At 47.3% G+C, this 16,278-nt stretch overlaps 1 protein-coding gene across 1 annotated transcript in view; it reads right to left on the reverse strand.

The window, feature by feature from the left end:
• The window catches only part of LOC144603587 (transmembrane protein 178B-like), a 243,335-nt gene that overhangs the window by 9,794 nt on the left and 217,263 nt on the right, over positions 1-16,278 (reverse strand). The window lies entirely within an intron of this gene.

Genomic DNA, 16,278 nt, shown 5'->3' on the forward strand with positions numbered 1-16,278 from the left:
TGCATAGGACATATACTGGGGCCTACCATAATCTAATGCCATCAGGAGTTCCTTTAGTCTGATTCACTCACCTTCATCAATCACCCCAGATCATGCTTCAATGCCCAATGTCCTACCCTTACAAAATCCAGCAGGAAGGAGGCATCTCGATTTAGCAAACTTGTATGAAAAGAGTAAGATCAAAAACACGTTGCAATCCCAAGTTAACCTATTACGTACCGATTAGAACACTGAAAGTTAATAGTACATGTGCACATACCGAATATTGAAATCACAAACCCACAAGAGTGTCGATCATTATTACCTACAGATCATTGTCGTTAAACTAATCTGAACTTTCAGTGAATCAGAAGCTAGTCTCATGGACTTGGAAACCCTAACAGAGCATGGAGGAGTAACCCCCATGTTCGCCTCTGCACTGACCTCTTCGGGTTCTATCTGGAATTACACACGGTATTCCCAGGCTTCGGTAACTCTCCGCCATCAGTAGTCAATGTTTTGCTGATTATCCCAGTGGGAGGTAACTAGCACTGCAGGCCTTTCCTTACTTGCACCTACCATTCCCTCCACCACCACAAACCCTCACCTCCAGCCGCGCCACTGCCCTTGACAAGATCCATATCACCCACTTCTATTAAAGATGTTTGATATTTCTGTGCATTTATGAATGATAATCTAACTGGTCAGCAGAAATGGGGCATGTTTGGGATGGATACCTGATTTTATTCTCAGAGGAACATAATCTTATACATGCCCATAATATTGGTTGGGTGCATTGAACACATTCAGTAACAATGTAGCATAGAGTTAGACCTTCTACATATGCAGTAGATCAATGCTCCTTCCATCTTATCCCATCACTCACACCCAGGTCAGGTACTCCACAAGGAAATACACAGTAAATTAAAGCTCCCTCTACATTGTCCCTAGGCTGGGACAGCGCCAAATTAGATACAGAGCTAAACTGCATCCATTGTGTTGGAATGTGCCGTACATTGAAAGATACAAAATGAACACAGGCATCCTATGATTCAAGGAGAAGATTTGATGAAGCTAAGGATTAGGATCAAAAGAAGACAAATCCTCAAACATCCATCAAGTGCTACCCGTATAACATTTGGACAGCTAGCTGGAAAATTGGAAATCAATGCCAATAATTCACCCATTATCTATGCAGGCTTTGGAATTACAATGCATTATCTACTCAATATTATTCATCATGAAAATGATGTCTGATCAATTAGCTGAATATCACCAGCGGATTTTATATTGTTGTTAAATATTGCACTGCGTAGCTATCGGCTGTGTGATAAATTCCCCCAAATATTCATGGCGCATCAATGGTCCCCCACTTCCCGCTGAGCAGCTGATATCAACTGGGAATAACGCTGTTCAGATAAAAAGAGGACCTGCTGGGAAGACCCAGTGGTCAGACAGCATCTGTGGCGGGAGGGACGGAATTAACATTTCAGTACCGTGAGAGCCGCCGCCTGTTCTGCTGGGGTTTTCTGGCTTCAAGCTGCATTTTGCAGAGACCTCGGACATGGCATCCAGGGTGCCTGGACATTTGAGGAGCAAAGCATGTCGCATGCGATACTGATGAGGGCATGTCTGCAACGTGCACATGGAGCGGGCTGATTATCAATGTATAATGTTGGTATGAAGGCAGAGACACCAACGTGGAACTCGACAACAGAGCCTCCCTTCATCTCACGTACCCGATGGTGTGTTTAGCAGCAGGAAAAATACACCCAGCAATGTCACCCAAAGGGATCAACAACTTCCTTCAGGCCAGCGATGAGGTGGATCCCAACTGCATAGACTCGGGAGCATATTCTTTGCCTTTGCACTATTATTATTATTTTTTAAATATATATATATTATATAATGAACTTTTTTTGTTGTTCATTATGATGTTTACGGAATACTATGTTTATATATCAGTTGTGCTGCTACAAGTAAGAATTTCATTGTTGCGTTTCGGGACGTATGGCAATGTAACACCCTTCACCCTTCACTCTTGACTCAACATCTCCTAGGTATCAACATATTCCTAGAGGCTTCACCATCCCAGTCACCAACCGGCCGTCCTAACTGGAAAACTGAAATGGTGTTTCTCCAGTTGCGGTGGGTGGAATTCGGGTGTACCCCAAATTGGGCTCCTGAGTTCAGGGTGTCAGCTCCTGGTTTTCCAAACTGAAGATTTCAATCTCTCACTTTGTTGCTTTCTGAGTTCTTCATACAAGGAAAAACAGCAGAAGGACAAATGCCAAACTACCGGGCCTCTTGTTGAAAGGCAAAACTATGCATTTAATAGAAGCCTTTCAACACTGCTGTGGGTACTGGGTAGACCCGACTCCATAGACACACATGCAAACGTTCGCAAAGCCTACAGCTGAATGTATTCTGAAGAGAGAGGGGGAAAGGCAGGATTATCAAACAGAAGCAGCTTTCCACTTTCACCTCTGATGATGCTTTCAGACTCCAAACCAAAACACACTCCTGGGACTTGTTTGATGTTTGACATGTTAGCTTTAATCACATGTTACGCACAAGATAGAGGGACCACAGAGGAAATCAGAGACACAGTTCAACAACCTCTTCCCACTTTGTTGAAATGTTTGTTTTGTATCATGAATGGTCTGGATTTGACTCTGTATTTGCACTGCAAGCCAGTCTCAATCTCATTTTAATCAGCTTGATAGCTGATCAGTGAGCTGGTTTTGTCAGCTAACAGCTGACATTGGAAGCATAACTTACACTTTTATTCCCTCTCTCCCTCTTCCAGTTCATTTTCACCTCCCTCCTTCTCTCCCCATCCTCTTTCACTACCTTTACCTGACCCCTTTTCTCCTCACCCTCCCTTTCCTTCTATCCTTCCTACCACATCCTCATACTCACTCATCTCCTCCTCATACCTGTCCCAGTCTTGAAACTTCTCCCTGCTCCTCTCCTCCACCCCCTCCCCTTTAATATCCTTATGTTTTATTCCTCTCCTCCTCTCTTTCTCCCACTTTCTCTTCTTCCCTTTATCCTTTTCTGTTCTTTCTTTCTCCTCTTCCCTTCACCTGCTCTCCTCATCTCCACTCCCTTTCTATTTCCTCCTTCACCCTCCCACTCGATAAAGAAAGATGAGCATCATTATGCCATATAGCCTTCCCCTCCATGTCTGTTCTGCCAAGATAGAAGATAGCATTGATCCTCCACCCAAGTCCACTCTTCGTCCTCTTCTCATAGCCCTGGTTTCCAAATTTCCAAAAGGTTATTACTCCTGGCCTTGAGAATTTCCACTAAGCATCCTAAGGGGCAGAATTCCAAAGATTCACAATCCTCTGAGTAAACAAAGTTCTCATCTCATTTTAACTGCACTGAGTCCTCGGCCTCTGGCTTCAGACTCTCTAAACCCATCCTGCCAATCCCTCGCAGTAAGATCAATAAGATCTCCCTCCATTCTGACGATAGGTTAGGCTCGGCTACCATAATAATGGGAGGAAATCCCCTCACCCCAAGAAATAATTCAATACATTTATGCAGCGACCATCAATCTTTCATCGATATGGAGGTCAGAATCGAAAACTGTGCTCCCGGAGTACCCAGTTGTTCCCTCCACCTTTGCCTCCCCTTTCTCTTTTCTCTATGCTACTTTTTTTCCTCCCTCTTTGATCTTTTCTCTCTCCTTCTCTTCCTTACCCTCGTTCCCCCTTTCCCCTTTCTCTCATTCCCTTCTCGCTATTTGAATCTTATCCCTCCCCTCGCAACGTGGGAGCAACTGATTGGGGATGACAGGGGTCTCTGGGTAACAATACAAACACTGCTACGATTACACAAAACACTGGATGAATTTTTCTTTGAAAACACATCAAACCTCACTATCCAGCTGCTTTATCATTGCTGGAATTGATTGGATATTGACCACAGGAGACACTGGAATGAATGTGTGCTGTACGGGACAAAGTCATAAATGAAGAAGCATTTCTAATGATTTTTTTGTTGCCTTCAAAATCAATCGGCTGGGAATTACATTTCTTTAGATAAACGCAGCATGGATTGTTCTGAGAGGGAAAGATAAATTCTATATCTTTATGAAATACAATTAAATAGATTTTTATTCCAATTTATTTGAAAGGAATAAAAATGGGAAGAGAAATTGAACTTTCAGCACCAGGGAAACGGCTTCTCTGAGCAAAGATTCAGCACAATTAGCACCAATAGTTGTGAACCTTCTTCCTCAGACACCCATAGAGGTGACACCCGTACCTTACAGACTTGGAATGGGGATAGGACAGGAAAATGGTGTGTTTAGTTTAGTTTAGTTTAGTTTAGTATAGCTTAGAGATACAGAATGGAGACAGGCCCTTCGGCCCACCGAGTCCAGCCAGACCATCGATCACCCGTTCACACTGCTCCTCTATTATCCCACTTTCGCACCCACTCCCTGCAAATCTGGGGCAATTTACAAAGGCCACTAAATTTACAAACCCGCACGTCTTTGGGATGTAGGAGGATACTGGAGCACATGAAAGAAACCCATGTGGTTACTGGGAGACTGTGCAAACTGTGCACAGACCAGCACCCGAGGTCAGGACCGAATCTGGGTCTACGGCGCTGTGAGGCAGCAGTTCTACCAACTCTACCAGTTCTACCGAACACTTAAATTTGAATTCCCTGTGTTACCATGTTGGCATTTAAACTTGTATCTCTGATTGAATATGTCCAGAACCCTGGCTCCCAGTCCTGTAATTTGGGCACTACACCACTGAATCCTCTGTTATTACCTGGGCCACACATTCGAAGTGTGTTCGAGTCATTTGCCTCTCATTGCTTTACTTTCAATCTTTAGTGCATCCTTCACTGTTTGCATTTCGAACTGCTGATACCTGAGCAGTGATTTGGATATTCAAAGGAACAAGATTTTTTGGCATTCAAAATGAATTGGAATAGCTAAATGCCTAGGTTTAGAAATACAGGTGGATATTACTAAGATAAAGGGGTGGGATGATACAGATGGTGAAGAATGTGTTTTGGATGTGACCAGCAGTTTCAATGTTTTGTGTAAAGTCAACCCCAGCTACTTGACACAGACCAGATCTGCAAACACACAAGGAGCAAATTTAACCTTCAGTTTGACACCCTGCTGGAAGTGAGTTCATGTCAGGTTGCCAACTGTCCCGTATTAGCCGGGACATCCCGTATTTTAGGCTAAACTGGTTTGTCCCGTACAGGACCGCCCTTGTCCCGTATTAGGCCCGGACAGTGCTGTAGGCCCGGACACTGTAGGCCCAGACACTGTAGGCCTGGACATGTAGCCCGGGACCCGTTGCAGTCCCGGACAGTGTAGGCCCGGGTGCCGCCTAACGGAGGTTGCGTAGCAAACAGCCTCCCGGCCCGGGAGGCCGCCATTGGTGGAGCGGGAACACGTGGCCGCTGGCTGGGTGTGGTCACGTGGGGCGCGTGGCGGTGACGTCACCCTTTGTCCCTTATTTGGGAGTGAAGAAGTTGGCAACCCTTTCCTCAGTTAGGACTGACTCTGGCTCTGCGCTCTCATTTAATGTGGGCCTACACTGGGTGTCCTGGATTCCTACAGCAGAGAAACTTGGGTGGATTCAGGACTCTAACACTGGGACCAGTGTGACTTACGCTCTTTGCAAAATTGCCCTTTCATGACCCACTAGTACAAGTAGACAAAGATAGGTATCCAAGGTGAATGCTGATCACCGATGGCAGTATGCAGCCATTGTAAGGTGGTTATTAACTAGGTTTGCCTTTACAAGGATATTTACCTGCAGGTCAAACCATTCCAGTATTCTACAGCTCACTGGTGCAACAGAATCTAGAATACAGTTTGGACATGACATTCAAAGAGGCACTGTTGCTGTACACATGCCTTGGGGCAAATGGAAAGGATCCACAAGAGACTTCCAGAGCCAAGTGAGTTACCAGCACTGAAAAGAAAATAATTGAGGGGACATGAACCTGCTTCTGAGTCATAGAGTCATGCAACATGGAAACAGGCCCTTCGCCAATCTCATCAAGGGTCCCATATATGCTAGTCTCATATGTCTGAGTTTGGCCTGTATCCTTCTAAACCCTTCATATCCATGTTCCTGCCCAAATGTCTTTTAAATGTTGTTATTGTACCAGGCTCACTATTTCATCTGGCAGCTCATTTCATATACCCACATCCTCTGTGTGTAGAAGTTGCCCCTCAGGGTTCCCATTAAATCTTCCCCCGCTCATCTTTAACCTATGCCCTCTAGTACTTGATTCCCTGCTCCTGAGAAAGATACTCTGTGCATTCACCCTTACGATTCCTTTCATGATTTGATTATATTGCGTATAGAAGTTGGACGTTATCTTACAGTTGTACAAGACAATCGCGAGGCTGCATTTCGAGTATCATGTTGAGTTTTGATCACATCAAGGTAATCATCCCTTTTTATTTCTTAGCTCCACCCATTTAGACTCACTGGACAATCCTTCACTAATGTCATCTCGGACCACTGCTGTGACATTCTCCTCAATCAGTAAAGCAAATACCCCTCCTCTTTTACCCCGACCTCTATCTCTCCTGTAGCACCTGTACCCTGGAACATTATGCTGCCAGTCCCTGTCCCTCTCTTAGCCAGGTTTCCATAGTGGCAATACATCGCACATACCTATCTGCACCCAATGTTTGCCTGCCTTATCTGCCAGGCCTCTAGCAGCTTTCCTTGCTCCCTGCCCTGCTCTGCCTAACACTTCTATTGAGTTTGCCGTCATTGACTTCTGAAGTGATTTGCAATCTCACGCCTGCATCACTGTTGCACTGGACCCTGTCCCCTTACAATCCAATATAAACCCACCTGAGTAGCACCAGAAAATCTGCCTGACAGGATGTTGTTCCCCCTCCAGTTCAGGTGCAACCTGTCCCTCTTGTACAGATCATCTCTGCCCCAGAGGAGGTCTCAATGGTTCAAAAGTCTGAATCCTTGCCACCTGCACCAACTCCTTAACCACACGTTCAACCGTCCTTTCTTCCTATTCCTACCTTCACGGGCACATGGTACCGGGAGTAATTTGGAGATCACTTTCATTGAGACCCGGCATTCTAATCTTTTGCCTAACTCCCTGCAGTACGGGAATATGGCAGGACCTAGTCACTTTTCCGATGACTTCTGGCTGCTCACTCTCCCCCTTGAGATTGTTCTGCAGCTGCTCCGAGACATCCTGGACCCGGGAACCAGGGAGGCAACACACCATCCTGGAGATCCTTGTGGTCTGATGCAGGGTGCCGACAGGCAACGTCACCTATTCCCTTACGTCATAGATGCTGCCTGAGCTGCTGAGTAACTCCAGCATTTTGTATCTATCTTTGGTGTAAACCAGCCTTACATACCATCCTGGAGTCCCATTCGCTGCCATAGAGTCTCCTGTCTGTCCCCGTAACCGAAGGGTCTTCTATCACTATAGGCATGTCTGACTTCACCCTTCCCCGTTGTGACTCAGAGCCTAGCCTGGTGCCGAGGACCTGACTGCTGTTGCTGCTCTCCTCTGAACAGTCGTCCCCTCCCCAACAGTAACCAAAGGCCATAGGGGTCCACTGATCTTCTGAGGGGAATGGCCGCATTCTCTGCCTACTCGCTTTCCTTGTAGTCTCCCATCTACTGTCTGCCTGTACCTCAGGTGTGACCACCTCACCACAACTCCTATCATTGATGCTCTCATTCTCCCGGCCGATCCTGAGGGTGTCTAGCCGCAGCTACAGGTGACAGAGGTTGTGGGGAGAAGGCAGGAGAATGGGGTTAGGAGAGAGAGATAGACAAGCCATGATTGAATGGCGGAGTAGACTTGATGGGCCGAATGGCCTGATTCTACTCCTATTCCTTATGACCTCCAGGTCCCCCGGGCAGGGAGCCAGGAGCTGCATCTGGATGCACTTCCCAGAGGTGTAGATCCCAGGGACACTGGACACTGGACTTCCCATATCCTGCAGGAGGAGCTTACTAGAGTCTAAACTGCTATTCAGACTGCACTGAGACCAAGTACTGCAAGTGTTGCAAACGGAAACATATTCCTTACCATATGTGACCATCGCCCTCTTCAAAGCCTCAGACCCCCAGCACTTATCCTCAAACACCGCACCACCTCAACACACAGCCTCTCCCAATGCGGCCGCTCACAAGAGAGTGCTCGGCTGGTTCCTTTTATCGACCACCAGGAGCATCGCTCCCAAACACCAATGGTTGCTCAAGTCTCAAGCTCAGCCCTTAACTTGAGCAGCGAATGGCGACTGAATTGACAGGAACATGAAATGAAAAAGCCCGTTTAGTTTTCCTTTTACTCTGCAGAGCAATGGATCCGTAGTATCAATTACGAGCTGCACCATTAATATTGTGTCAGTTAGTGCAATGAGAAAAAGGTGCCCTGAAAATTGCATTGAGAATTAGATTGGGGTTTCTAGAGACAGAACAGGTAGCATCTATCAAATGCTCTGTTGAGCGAGATGGTTCCTCAGTCTGAGTGTTACACTCTGGAAATAGGTTCTTCGGCCCATCATATCTGCGCCTACTATCAAATATCCTGACCAAACATTCACACTGATCCAATATTCCACGTGATCTCCATTGACATCACCCACATGTACACTAGGGACATTTTACAGTGGCCAAATAACCTGCCACCTTGCATTTCTCTGGGACATGGGAAAAGCCTGGAGCACCCAGAGGAAACCCATGCCATCACAAGAAGAATGTGCAAACTGCATACAGGCAGCACCCGAGGTCAGGTTGAAACCCGAGCCTCTGGCTTTGTGAGGCAGTAGCACCAACCGCTATGCCACACGGCTGTTGCATTGCTCTGCAAGGTGCAATGATATTGCCGTGAACCCAGTTCCCAAGCAGCGGGAAATGCCTGCAGCCCCGCAGGAGCCGGCTCATCCACCCCGCCGGTCACGCTCATGTGTTCGGCTGTCCATAAGTCAGGCTTTCATAACACGAGGAGGACCTGCGTTAATCCTTCACCACTGACATCCATTCTCCATCCATTCTCCACCCTCTCACGTACATCCCCTCTCTTTTATCCACTTCTCTCCCTTTTCCACAAACCCACAGCTGGGCAGCACGGTGGCGCAGCGGTAGAGCTACTACTGCCTTACAGCGCCAGAGAACTGGGCTCGATCCTGACCTCATGTGCTGTCTGTACGGAGTTTGAACGTCCCCCCTGTAACCCGAGTGGGGTTTTCCCCCGAGATCTCCGGTTTTCTCCCACACTCCAAGGACGTATAGGTTTGTAGGTTAATTGGCTTGGTATAAATGTAAATGTAAAACTGTCTCTAGTGTGTGTAGGGTAGTGTTAATGCGTGTGGATCGCTGGTCGGTACGGACTCTGTGGGCCGAAGGGCCTGTTTCCGCGCTGTATCTCTAAACTAAAACGAAACTAAACTTAAAACACACTAGTTTTCTTGCCTTTCCCGATTCTGATCAAAGGTCGCCTACTCCGCAGATGCTGCCCGACCTGTTGGGTATTCCAGCACCCCACCTCGTTATTTTCGGTTCTTCAGTGGGATAAAGGGCAGTGCATGGGCCAAGCCACAGAAAGTGAGATCAGGTCCCGGTTGTAATTTTGTCATTTAACCTTTTGCAGAAGCTGCAAAACTGCAGAGGTTAAATGAGGCGCAACATTTGCAATTGGATGCCGTCTGAGTGGGACTGGGCAACCCATTCTGTTTGTAGAAGAACACTCCATCATCCCTTCAACCTGACCTGATGAATTTCAAATAAAGCAATGAACAATGAAGCGAAGGATTGACGTCTGGAATTATGCAAACATTTACATTCAGTCATTGCCGCTCCACCTTCAAGGTCCTTTGGTGATGTTTCAGAACCCATGTATGTTAACAATTATTTTCAGGGCTTTCTGACATATCCAATCAATCAACTTAATTAAACGGGAATAATCTGTTTGGGAAGGGGGAAAAAAGGCCCCGATAAACTGAGGGATGAGTTCGATTAGGATTCAAGTGTGTTAATGAGATACGGGGATTAATCCAAAAGGGATGGGAGATTGATGGACTGACAATCTTGTCAGTACGGGCTGGAGAAAGATAATCCTTTGGATCCTGGATAATAAAAGCCAGAGAAGGGGGGGGGGGGGGGCGTGCTAAGGTTTTGGGAATGCTGGCTGCAGGGAGGTTTGAAGGCTCAGTTAGTCACATGAGTAAATCAGCAGGTTCACAGCAACGAAGACAAAGCAGGTGAAAAATAAAACGAGAGAGAGGGACGGGAAAACAGCAACCAGGACAACTCCTCTGCTCATTTCAGTATATTGCCGGGGGATCTTCACAGTACTCAGTGAGGGCAGCCAGGCTATCACTTCAGAGGGGCTGCTAATCGAGGAGCACTCTCCCCAGGCTTCACCCTGGTGTCAGCACGAGTCGCTGGCTACGAGAGAAAGGGTTCAATCCTGCTCCTCACCGCCATCAAGATGCACTTGTTAGAAGGTGTAATGGTCTGGATATGGAGTCGCTGGCACGGAATCAGGCCCTTTGGCCCATCGTCCATCGAGGACCTATCTCATTTACCAGCACCAGGTCCATAGCCCACTATGCCTTGGCGATCCAAGTCCCCACCCAACACTCCTTAAGTGCTGTGGGAGCACGTAGGTCGAGGATGGGTTGAACTGAATTGAAAAGTGCACTAGGTTTTGGTGAAACATGAAGACCTGACATTTGGCAAAAGTAGCAAGCAATTCACAGGTTTTATGCTGCTGTGGAGTAATGACACGTTGGAAAGAAATAGATCCTGTGGTTGCCACTTGATTGGTGTGATGCTGGTTCACAATGTTCAGGGTGCCACATCCAGTGTCCATTTATCACTGGGGGTTTGTACATCAACACGTAGGATTGGTGACTACCCATGAACCCCTAGCTGGAAAGGGGCTTTGTGCCCCTTATACATGCAATGGACGGTTCAAACAGCCGTTCTAGGATGGCCGCTGAAGCTGCAGCAAAACTGAGGGGAGCAAATCGCAACCAGTTGAGTCAAGGTTATTGTCGTATGCACAGGTGAGGTACTTGTTCAATGCAGCAGCACAGACACATAGACAACACACAAAAACATAAAATATACGTGAACTACTCACAAACTTTTGCAAGACAGTAAAAAGAAGACTGCGGAATAAAGGACAATAGTGCAAAACATAATTAGAAAACAAGTCCATGGTCACGCAAGATGGTCTGGTGCTGAAGTTGGGTTGGAGGTGTGCGGGTTGTGTCAGGAGCCTGGTTACTGAAGGAAAGCAGCTATTTCTGAGTCTGGTAGCTTGTGATCTCAGGCTACCGTATCCCCTGCCCGAAGGTAATGACGAAAAGGGGGCATGGCCTGGGTGGTGAGGATTCTTCATGATTAATCCAGGCAACGCCTCATGTAGATGCTTTTGAGGCCGTGGAGGACTCTGCCTGTGATGGTCCAGGCCGAGTCCAACACTTTCTGCAGCCTCTGATGATCCTGTGCCTTGGCATTGCCAGACCAGTCCACGAGGCAACCGGTCAGGATACTTTCTACAGTGTAAACACATGGAACTGCAGATGCTGGTTTACAATAAAAGGCACTGGAATAACTCAGTGGGTCAGGCAGCATCTCTGGAGAACATGGATAAGCAATGTTTTGGGTCAGGACCCTTCTTCGATCTGAAGGCAGCAATCCTGGAGAACATGGATAGTGGAAGTTTTGGACCAGGACATTTCTCAATATGATGAAGAGTCCTGATCCGAAATGTCCACTAACGATGTTCTCCAGAGATGCTGCCTGAGCCATTGAGTTACTCCAGCACTTTGTAATTGCTACGTAGCATCTGCAAAGTTTGTTAGAGTATTTGGTGATATTAGCGTTTAGATTTAGTCTAGAGAGATACTGACCCTTCAGCCCACCGAGTCCGCGCCGACCAGCGATTCCCGTGCACCACACCGCCCTACACACAATTTATAATCTTTATCGGAGCCAATTAACCTACAAACTTGCACGTCTTTGAGTGTGGGGGAAAACCGGAGCACCCAGGGAAAACCAACGCGGTCACGGGGAGAATGTACAAACTCCATACGGACGCCGCCCGCAGTCAGGATCGAACCCGGTCTCTGGCGCTGTAAGGCAGCAAATCTACCGCTGCGCCACTATTACAAGATAATGCAAGATCTGCTTAAACTTGCCAGAAAGGTGGAGGCACCGGCACTGGTCCGAATGCTGAGCAGGATGCTGGCACAGACTGTGCCTCCCAATGGTGGGGGAGTCCAGAAGAAGGGGCCACAGTTTAAAAATAAGGGGTAGGCCATTTAGAACTGAGATGAGGAAAAACTTTTTCAGTCAGAGAGTTGTGAATCTGTGGAATTCTCTGCCTCAGAAGGCAGTGGAGGCCAATTCTCTGAATGCATTCAAGAGAGAGCTAGATAGAGCTCTTAAGGATAACGGAGTCAGGGGGTATGGGGAGAAGGTAGGAATGGGGTACTGATCGAGAATGATCAGCCATGATCACATTGAATGGCGGTGCTGGCTCGAAGGGCCGAATGGCCTCCTCCTGCATCTATTGTCTATTGTCTATTGTGCCTCACTCACGCAGGCTTATCCTGCAACCCCACCTGCCGCTGCATTCCGTCCCCCGTGGAATGCCTGCGCAGTGGATTTCCGCCACCATTGCCGCTTCCTTTATATTTATTTATAGACCGGTCCAGGCTAAGCTCAGAGACCCTGTAATGCAAAAGGTTCCATTTCCCCACCACTGACATTCCTCACTCTGATGAGCATAAAAATTCATTACTGGAAGGCTTTTATCTGCCAAGCATCTTTCCAAACATCGATATAATCAACTGTTTGCAGCAGACACCTGAAGAACAGATAACAGGTTTATCCATAATCCTTCAGGGGGGGAGAAAATGTGGTTTCAGCAAGATTGTGATACAGAATCTGAGTGGCTTCAGCCAATATCACCAACTTAATGACTTTCTCACCTCCAATGATTGTATGAGAACATTAAAAAGCGACTGAGTCCAAATCATGGACTTACATGTGGAAAACAATGTGTCAGGGAGAGAGTTAAAAGAATTAACCTGTGTTTGTTCAGTCCTCATTTATCACGTAATGAGCATAGACATTGACACAGGCATTGTCACAGCATTGACACAGGCCCTTCAACCCAACTCATCCATGCCGATCAAGCTGACTACCTCAGCTAGTCCCATTTGCCTGCATTTGGTCCATATTCCTCTAAACATTTCCTATTCATGCACTAGTCCAAATGTTGTTTGGAGATCGTGATTATACCTGCCTCTACTACTTCCTCATTGTACTTACCTAACACCCTCTGGGTGAAAAAGTTACCCATTAGGTCCCCCTTAAGTTTTTCCTCTCTCACCTTAAACGTATGCCTTGAAGTTTTAAACTCCTGCGCTGGAATAAAAATGTTGCCATCCTATTAATACCCAACATGGTTTAATAAACCATTTAATAAGGTCACCTCTCAGCCTCTTTCGCTCCAGGGTAAACAGTCCCAGTCTATCAAATATCTCCCTTTATCTCCTGCCCTTGAATCCTGTCAACATCTTTTTCTGCGCCCTCTCTACCTTAATCACATTCTTCTTACAGTAGGGTGAATGTATAACACAATGTCATGGTCTTTCTAAGGCTATCCTTCCTGAAGGCTACCCCTGAATTACCTTTATCTCAAATTACCCAGGCGTACCGTGGTGCCTGGCTCCCAAGGGCAGGGATCTTCCTTGGTGCTCAGTTCATTCACTCATCAGGATCGATGCAGAGTGCACAGATCTGGGTGGTGGGATGGATCCTCAGACAGTGGCACTGATGTACACGCATTGTGCTTGCTCTCTGAAACTGGCAGAATAGGGATGGTATCAAGAAATCAGGGTCTGGATGTAAGATCGGAAACCTGATGATGGCATGTGGAAGTAAAATGTGCATCTGGATGGGTGGGTTTATATCTGAAGTTGAGGTCATGGTGGGTGTATAACTGAGGTCGAGTTTGTGGTGGGGTTTGTATCCGAGGTCAATCTGAGGGTATATGATCCCGGGGTGATATCAGAAGTTGGTATCTGGGTATTGGGATTGGAATCTGGGGCTAGCATTTGGAAACTGGCATTGGTATCTGGGGTTGATATATTGTGCTGGGCTGGTGTAAGGGGTGAAATTTGGTACTGGGATGGTGTAAGGGGATGGAATCTGGGTTCTGGGTGAGTACCTGGGGTTGGTATCTTGGTCCTGAGATTAGTATCTGGGGTTGGTATCTGGGTTCTGAGATTAGTATCTGGGGCTGGTATCTTGGTCCTGAGATTAGTATCTGGGGTTGGTATCTGGGTCCTGAGGTTGGTTCCAGGGGTTGTTATTTGCTGATGGGTTGGTCTCTGGGTTGGTACATGATGCTGGGATGGTGCAAGTGTTTGATAACTTGGTTTGGGGTTAGTATCTGGGCTTGGTGTCTTAGTATCTGGGGTTAGTATCTGGATGAGGACCTGGCATGGGGGGGGGGGCGCAAAGAACAAAGTGGGACCTGGCGTGTGGGAGGTGCCAAGATCAAAGAAGGTCCTGGTGTGTGTGGAGGGGGGAGCGCCGAGAACAAAGGGGGACTTTAGAGGACTATAATGAATACTTTGTAACTTTGTCGGCGCCCTATATGTGGCGACTCTTTGCATACCTTGTGTATGGGAGGCAAAACAAAGAATTTCACTGTGGCATGTCACATGTGATAATAAAATATCAATCACGGATTCTGGGGTTGGTTCTTTGGTGACGGGTTGGTATCGACACGCTGAGATGAAACACTCCCTCTTGGTTTGAAGCATGATAACGCTGGCTGGGTTTGTGGTGGTCCTGCACCCACTGCTCTCCACAGACCTGCCGAGGAGCTCCTTCAAACCCACTCTGCTGCAGCTAACAGGGACGCAGGGAATTACTCTAAAGTGGGGGTCCCCAGCCCAGCTTCTGTGGAGCCATCGGAAGTGCTTCACCTAAATGGGAGGGTCACCGTGTCCCCGTATTCCTCTGCCGGTTACCAAGCGGCAGCCGATGAATCCGAGCTTGCTGTGTGAGGCAGTGACTGACTCACCGCTCCACCTTGCCTTCTTCTCGACTGTCAGTTGAACAAAGCTTTGGTTGGAGGAGCTTTGCCGATGTCTCTCACTGCTTGTGCAGTGATGGATCTGTAAGGTGACGGAGCGCTGATTGATTGAAGTCTCTGTCAGTTGCCCTTTGCAGGTCATTAGCTGTCTCTGACAAACACATCTGCAGGTTTTCAATCAGCCCGCGGAGCACAAGTGCAGAGAGCAGGAGAAGCTGATTCGCCTCCACAAACCTGTCCCATGGGTCAGGACACTCACCCACTGACCCTGTCCATGCATCCTTCTGCATCCAGAAACGGCGTGCTATCCACACCCTGCGCACCTCTTCAACGTCGTGGCCTAGGCCACTGCTAACCCACACGCGAGCTGCATTGGCCCTGATTTTAAAATCAAACGTTTACTTTAGCATTTCTTCCTGTGATATGGTCGTCAGGGTTGAGCGTCAGGATAGGCGCAGCAGTACAGTTGATACCTTACAGCGGGTTCGATCCAGACTATTGGTGCTTGTCTGTATAGAGTTTGTACGTTCTCCCCGTGACCTGCGTTTGTTTTCTCCGGGATCTCCCTGGTTTTCTCCCACACTCCAAAGACATACAGGTTTGTAGGTTAATTGGCTTGGTATCATTGTAAATTGTCCCTAGTGTGTGTAGGATAGTCTTAGTGTGCAGGGATCGCTGGTCGGTGCGGACTCGGTGGGCGAAAGGGCCTGTTTCCGCGCTGTATCTCTACACTAAACTAAACATTGGGGAAATGTTGTTGTTGTTCGCAGGGCTGCTGTCTCACAACTCCAGCAACCTAAGTATGTTTGTGACCTTCAGTCCTTTCTGCCTAGAGTTTGCAGGTTCTCTCAGTGAGTGCATGGGTTTCCTCTGGGTGCTCCAGTTTCCTCCCATCTCCCAGAGCTGTGTGGGTAGGTAGTTTAATTGAATACTGTAAATAGCCCCTGGTGTGTAGGTGAGTGGCAAAATCTGGGGAGAGTTAATGGGGATGTGGGTAGAACAGGTTACAGGGAAATTAGGGAGGATGGGGTGGTATTGCTGTGTGAGCTGGCAGAGACTCAATGGGCTGAATGGCCTCCTGTGTCTTCTGAGGAGCACACGTGAAGATGACCTGATGTCATTCAACGTTGAACAAAAGTCCAGATATTCTTCACTGACGGACATGAAATTATTTTGCTCTTT

The sequence above is a fragment of the Rhinoraja longicauda genome, chromosome 20 (assembly GCF_053455715.1).
Source record: "Rhinoraja longicauda isolate Sanriku21f chromosome 20, sRhiLon1.1, whole genome shotgun sequence".
Lineage (NCBI taxonomy): Eukaryota > Metazoa > Chordata > Chondrichthyes > Rajiformes > Arhynchobatidae > Rhinoraja > Rhinoraja longicauda.